Source organism: Lolium rigidum, chromosome 6, assembly GCF_022539505.1.
Source record: "Lolium rigidum isolate FL_2022 chromosome 6, APGP_CSIRO_Lrig_0.1, whole genome shotgun sequence".
NCBI classification, from domain to species: Eukaryota; Viridiplantae; Streptophyta; class Magnoliopsida; order Poales; family Poaceae; genus Lolium; species Lolium rigidum.
The window spans coordinates 119,543,334-119,551,302 of NC_061513.1; the positions used below are offsets into that span (position 1 = coordinate 119,543,334).

General features: G+C 43.8%; 1 pseudogene; it reads left to right on the plus strand.

The window, feature by feature from the left end:
• Positions 1–3,447: 3,447 nt before the first annotated feature.
• On the plus strand, positions 3,448–7,629 carry LOC124659338 (annotated as a pseudogene).
• Positions 7,630–7,969: the final 340 nt, after the last annotated feature.

Consider the following 7,969-nt stretch of genomic DNA (forward strand, 5'->3'; position numbering starts at 1 on the left):
GATTGGACCCGATGACTGAAGCGCCACATCAAGACCAGTTACGTGCCTGGAACATCCTGCCCTACGCCCCTAACAAGCTTGAGGAGATGCCACACCACGAGCAACTGGTGACGCATGGAGGGCAGCCGTCACTAGATGTTTGTTTATCGACTAGCTCAAAACCCCTATAAAAGGGAGCACTAGTCCAGGAAGAAGGGGGTTGGATCCCAGTGATACCTGGGGTTACACAGAGTCTTGTCACCGCAGCTCTTCCGGTCCTGCAACGACCTTACTGGGCTCTCCTCGGCAAGTCAGTTCGACATTGTAATCCCTCAAGAACTATATCAAAAAGACCAGACAATAAGGATGTAGGGTCGCTAGAGTTTTCTAGCGGCCTTAACCTACGCAAATCTGCCGTGTGTTTGTGATGCCCACAAGTATAGGGGATCGCTGAAATCTTCGCTAGGAAGTATTACCCAAACTTACAATTCGACTCAAGCGGAACACAAGAATATTAATAAAACTTTAGCTATTGAGACGTCACTCTCAACCACATCTGTATATCAATAAATTCACAAAGCAAGTGGTGATTTATAGTGGTTGATTCAAAGCAGTAGAACAAGCCATCAACAATAGCAACAAATTTCCAGTTTTAACCGGAAGTAGTAATGTGTAACTTCAGTGGCTAAAGGCGTAGGCATGAGGTGATAGCGCGGTGTTGCATGAATTATATTGATCATAATGTAATCCTAATAACATGTCATTTATCTCTAATTCAATTATGTGGAGGTATGTGATCCAAATATAGTTATACGTACTAACAGAAAGAATATTTATAACATCTATGGTCCTGTCTGTCCATTTCACCGGAGACAACTTGGAACTACAGGTCTATTCTTTCGAATAGCCCGGAACAAAACATTAACACTTCATGAACATACAATATCCTCAAACTATCACATATTTGTTTTCCCTAACACTTTAGGGTTCGCAGGTTTAACACAATAATAGGCAATACACTTTGCAGATAGATACCAAACTCATTTATATGATGGGGCAATAAAAGTGCAATACTTAAATCATGTCACTCGGGCCCAAGTAACAAGCATTAAACATTGAAAATGTGTACTAATACTCATACAAGAATATTCTCAAGACAAATACCTGAAATCTCGATATATATAGATGATTACATGATCAATCTCATCCGATCCGCTTCCACCTCACATGCCTACAGAGAACTACTCACAGATGATGATGGAGAGTGAGCACATGGTTGTTGATGATGACGTTGGTGACGATGATGGTGGAGAAGACCTCGAAATCCCCCTCTCCAGCGTAGAGAACATGACCAATCTGATCCTCGAAACGGAGATTGTGGATGTGACGGCGCTCTGTTTCGCGAAAACGTTTGTGCTTTTGGCTATCTAGTTTTTTCAGGTATATATGGGGGTGCGCCAAAGGAGAGGCTGAGACGACGCTCCAGGCCTGAAATAGCATGGGTGACGCGCCTGGTAGAGGGAGACGCGTCACCTGTATTCTTTTGGGCCTCGTGGCACCTCTCGTGTGATTCCAACGCCCAGACTCCTTGTTTTGGTGAAAAACCTGTGTGGATTTTTTCTCGATTTTATTTCTTGTGAAAACAAATAGAAAGAAGAATTTTGGTAAAAACAACATCCGATTCAGCAGTTTTATCCCAGTATGGTAAGATTTCGGAGCAAATCATCGAGAAAAATACTTTTAAAAAGTAGATACATTTGAGATGTATCAGTTTGCCGTGTGTTGTGTGAGATTATTCGGATTGTCTTGCCGGCCCAGTACCAACCTAAAAGGGATGGTCTCACCCCTAGTGTCAGCGAATGCACCTGCGACACGTGGTGCGCCAGGTAGGGGGTGCCCCTATAGCACGCACGTTGCATGCCTACCGGCAACATACTTAAAGGGCATCTTGGGTGGGCTGGCCCAATACCATGTACAATTTGTATTTCCTTATATATATTTCTTTTGATTTTTTTCAAATTAATTTTAAAATAAACAATTTTCAGAAATGAAAAATTTCTGAATTAAAATATAAAATGAACATTTTTTTGAATTCAAACAAAAATCAAATATGAACAAAATTTGAAACCGTGTAAAACAATAAAAACCAACGGAAAATCTAGAAACCGTGAAAAAACGGAAACAGCAAAAATCCAACAGAAAAAGTCGTGTACTAATGTGCCGGGGAGTGCTGTACACCGACCTGGTCGGTGTGTACGGGCCACCGCACACCCCACCGACCAGGCCGGTTGGTTGGGCTGCGGCCCATTAGTAGTAGGTACGTTTTTTTTTTTCTTTTTTTTGCTGTTTCTTTTTTGTTAATATTTTCTTTTAAATATCTAACTTTTAAAAAATAAATTTCGGAGAACAAATTTTCAAAATCTGTTCAGATTCGAAATTTTGGAAATTTTAAAAATGTTCAGATTTTGATTTAATTTTTTTCGAAATTTGAACATTTTTCGAATTTGAACATTTTTCCAAATTTGAACGCTTTATATATTTGAACGGATTTCAAATTTGAACGCTTTTATAATTTGAACATTTTTGTATTTGAACATTTTTCAAATTTGAACGGATTTCAAATTTAAACAATTTTTTGTATTTGAACATTTTTCAAATTTGAACGGATTTTAGATTTGAACGGATTTTAGATTTGAACATTTTTTGTATTTAAACGGTTTTAAAATTTGAACGTTTTTAAAGTTTGAACATTTTTTAAATTTTGAACAGTTTTCAATTTTGAAATTTGTCTGAATTTTAAATATTTTCAAATTTGAACAAAAATAAATATAAACAAAAAAGAAACAAAACAAAAAGGAACAGAAAATAAAAAAGGAAAAGAAAAAAGAAAAGAAAGAAAGAGAAACAGAAAACAGAAAAAAGAGGCGAATTGGGCCGACCAGGCCGGCCCATACCGCGCGCGGAGGGTGTGCGGCGCGCGGTAGGGACCGACCTGGTCGGTGTATAGGATTTGCCTAATGTGCCGGGCCATCACCTGCGGCTCTGTGCGCGTGTAGCGAACATAAAAATATTCTGCCCAACACCTGGGCTGGGCCAAGGCCGCCTAACCGATACGAACTGCGTCAGCCAAATAATTTCAATCCGGTTGATACTTGGAGCTCAAGGATGAGGTCAAAGCCTCAAAGGTAGGAGATCATCTATTGTCATAAAAAAGGGCAGGAAGGTCATTAAGACGGAAGTTTGGAAATAAAGCGGATTCCACTATCCGTTTCTTCCAGATATCAGAATGCTATACACTGCAAGGACCAGAATCCTTACTGGATACTACTGGCCTTTTCTCGAGATCAACTTCCTAATATCACAATGATTCCATCCGGAAACCTTTCCGGTATAATCCGTCAGATTGACACCGGCCACAGAAGAAGTAGATGTGCGTGGACTAGCAAGTACGGCGAGGTGCTAGTTAGCATGGCGGGCGCAGTTAGCCGGACATGTTCGTCGACGAGGCTGCTGGCGCGGAACACTAGCCTCTCTACCGGGCACCTCCCGGAATCGCTCGGCGGAGCCTGTCCGCCGCTCCCGCCAAACGTCATCAACCCTTACGGCCGTCCATACAGGTGCGCGCCGCTCGTCCTGCTAAGCCACGTATTGGAAGTGATCCGGCCATTAGAGCTTACACGATGGATCGAGTTGGTCTTCTTAGGTACTGGCAGATGTTCCTGGTGGTGCTGGTGGCGTACACCGCGTGGTCGTCGCCGTTCGAGCTGGCCCTGGTGAGGGCCGCCTCCCGGGCACACCTCATCGCCGATCTGGCCGTCGACGCTTTCTTCTGCCTCGACATCGTCGTCTCCTTCTTCGTCGCGTACCGCGACACCTCCACCGACCTCCTCGTCCACGACCGCAGCAAGATCGCCGCCAGGTAACTGATTTTTAACCTCGCTAAAAAGCGCAGTTTTTGGCCGCTATTAGTCTGTTAACATTGATTAATGATTCCTTTCCTTTGGAAATATATATGGCGATATGTGTGCCTAAAACCATGCCTATTGTGCATGGGCGCGGACTGATTGCAGGTACCTGACGCGGCCGGGATTTGTGATGGATGTGGCTTCGACGATTCCGTTGCAGATAATCTACCAGCTCATGGGGGGCAAAAGAAACGGACCCTGCGGATTTCTCATCCTTCTCCGACTCTGGCGACTACGCCGTGTCAGCAAGCTTTTTGCCAGGTACGTTCGTACACTCCAGAAAACGCGAAAACGCATAAGGTGCCGACAGCCTTGGCACCGTCGGCACAGGGTTGTTTCAATGGACAGGAAAACTAAAAGCTGAAAAGTCCTGTTTTCGTTTTGAATTTGAGGAATCTAAATTTTTTCTAAACGACCGTAGGTCATTGAATTTGGATGTAAAATTTTTCGTAGATACATTTTCATATAAAAAACGTTTTCATCGAAGGTCATATGCAACAAAAAATGCCGTTTTACCGAAACATGACACCATTTTGCATAATATATCAAAATTCATGTTTGCTAATCTTTATTAGATCGTATTATGCATCCAAGAATTTGGACCCTGTGCTGACCTTATTCATCAGATTAGTTACTTGATTTCAATTTTAAAATTGATCTATATCACAATAATTATTCCTAGTAGTAATTTATTTTTTCATCTGACGGGAGCTACAAAATTAGATCTCACATTGTCACATTTCAACAAAAGTCCATTGCCCCAGTTGCCATACTACAGTAGTGTGGTTAACCAGTAAGAACCATTAGCATGATAATAATACATATAATTACTAGACAATTTTTACATGTTTTAGGCATTGCATTATAGTTTTGAATATTTCTTCACGATCAAGCTAATGGTGAAGTAGATCTTCAATCAGATTAGCAGTTCAAGAGATATAACATTTTGATAGTTCAAATATGAGAAATCTTCTACTAATATCATGATTGCATGTACTGGATTCTTTAGTTGTATATATGAGAGATGGATGAGAAATAGGGCCATACCATAGACATACGGGCAGTGTCCAAAGTTAAAAATCGTACACCACGACTTCTCATATTTAAAACAATACACTTTTGGTGCCACAACGGGTCAAAAAGGTTTCTCAAATGATTTGTTCACTGCTTTGTACATGTGACATCACAATCAGCAAAAATAAATAAATCAAATTTAAGAATGAAAAAACCACCTTTTATCCGAATGAAGGTGGAAACCACCTTTTCGGTCTATCTGGGGTGGAACAAAATGTCAGATCCCCTCTCTTCAACAAATCCTATCAGTGTGGCCATTTAGGATTGTGTTTGGGTCATAATTTGTAATTGTGGGCTCAATAATGTGCCAAAGATTTATTTTAAAATAAGTTTCAGGATAGAGCTGGACTGCGTGACATTTCTTTTTTTGCCTTATCTTGTCGGCTGTGCGCACTGCAGTCGCGATTGGAACAACTTTGATCTGAGACTGTTCGTCTGTTTAGTAACTGTTCGTGGATTGTATCATCTGGAGTGCAGCCAGCCGGCCATAAATGCGAAAATATATTCAGAAACAAACACTAGTAGATGTGCTACATGTTTTAATTCTTTATTGACGATCATCAGGCTAAAATAACAGCAGGCATTTACTTATAACATTGCAGGCTCGAGAAGGACATCAGGTTCGGCTACTTCTGGACTAGGTTTATCAAGCTCATCTGCGTAAGAACCCCTACCCTAACTCACGGAATAACCAAACCAATTCACACAAAAGGTGGTAGCAGAAGTTGCTCACCTTGTCGCTGTTTGCAGGTGACCCTTTTTGCGCTGCATTGTGCGTCGTGCATCTACGTGTGGCTTGCGTTCCACTACCGGGTGAAGGAGCACACGTGGATCGGCAGCCTCCAGAGCGACTTCAAGGAGCGCAGCGTGTGGTTCGTCTACACGTACGCGGTGTACTGGTCCATGACCACCATGGCCACGGTCGGCTACGGCGATCTGCACGCCGCCAACACCGGCGAGGAGCTATTCAGTATCTGCTTCATGCTCTGCAACATGGGCCTCGCCTGCTACGTCATCGGCAACATGACCAACCTCGTCGTCCACGGCGCTACCAACACGTTCCTCATGGTAACCCCAACCCCCTTACCTACAGCTTACAGACATGCTATCACCTGCATCCGATGCATACATGGGACTCAGCTTCGGATCGAAACTGGTTTGCAGAGGGACATGGTGGACCGGGTGGTGAGCTACGGGAAGAGAAACGGGCTGCCGGTGTGGATGCTGGAGAAGATGGTGGAGCACGTGCAGCTGAGGTTCCAGATGGCGGAGCTGCTGCAGGAGGAGGTACTGTCGGAGCTGCCCAAGGCCGTCAGGTCGGCCATCAACCAGCACCTCTACAAGGCCACGGCCGAGAGCTGCTACCTCTTCCGGGGGTTCTCCCAAAACCTCCTTGTGCAGCTGGTATCGGAGATGAAGGCGGAGTTCTTTCCGCCAAAGGTGGACATTGTCCTGGAGAACGAGATTCCCACGGACTGCTACATCATTGTGTATGGTCAAGTGGTAAATTCCCTGCACACATTCAGAGTTCACTCTAAGCTTTCAAATAGTTTTCTTCCAAGTATATTCTGTTCGTTTCCTATCCGTCACTGCCTGACGCTTCCTTCCTGCTCTTTCTCTGTATCTCAGGAGGCGTTGACAACAGCTGATGATGGCACAGAGAAGGTAACCCTTTCAAGTCTTTTAAATCCGCGAAACCAATCAACACTTGTTACAGACTTACAGCATGGTATGACACAATGATAATAAGCATCTTTTGGGTTCTCTTTCCAGTTTGTGATGAAGATAGGGCCACACAGCATGGCAGGCGAGATCGGCGTGATGTTCAACATCCCACAGCCGTTCACCATCCGGAGCAGGACCCTAACCCAGGTTATACGCGTAAGCCACAGCCACCTGCTGCATACCGTGCGGCAAGCTGGCACTGCAGACGTGGAGACTATGTTCTCCAATCTTATTCAGGTATGCACACATGCGTTTGCATTATTCAGACTATTTTTTCTCCTGGTGTTGTTCAGAAACAAGAAAGCATGCCTATCCTGATTACTTAGCTAGCGTACAGCTGCTAGATTCTCTAAACTTGGCATCGTATATTTCTCCCCAGTACATTGGATCTCTGAAGGTACAGATGGAGGACCTAACATTTACGACAGATATACGTGTTGTTATCCACGAGCAAAGTAACATGGCAAGCAGCCACGCGGCAGGGAAGCTCGTGTATCTACCTGGTTCGCTGGAGGAGCTGATGAAGGTTGGCCAAGAGAAGTTTGGAAAGGCGGCCACAAGGGTCCTCACTGCCGACGGCGCCGAGGTGGATGATGTCCGCGCGTTGAGAGATGGCGATCATCTGTTCCTGAGTTGATAGGGAATTCCACTCTAACTGCGTACATCGGTACATGTATATGCAGACGCAGCTGCATCCTCGTATGCTCGTTATTCCTCATATTCAGTGTTCTCTGAGAGTTTTATACGAGAGAACATGAATGAAAGGAATCTTGTGTAGCAGAGTTTCCACTCTAGTTTACTTCCTCTCATCCGAAATGTAAGTGTCCTTTGTTTTCTCCGATCCAAAATGTACGTCTATTGAAGCATTGGTTGCAACATTTCTTGTGTGGCAAATGTTTTTTTACTGTTGAAGCCTCATTGACGAAGTGTGATCTCGGCAATGCCCATGGATCATGGACTTAGGGTTTGAGGAACAGGGCGACGTTGAAGCATCATCGCAGCATTTGTTATTGCGGTGGGTGATAACCTTACAAAACTCACCGCAACATTTCGAAAACAACAATATTGATGCCTTGCTGAAGCTCACGACCTCCACTGTGGGAATCGATGGCAGTTTGGAATCTCCGCCTTGAACTCCATCCTTGAGTTCATCCACAACATTCCTACTAGAAGGTGGCCACCATAGAGAAGGAGTAGAATAAGAGGAGGTCTCTACTAGTAGAAGC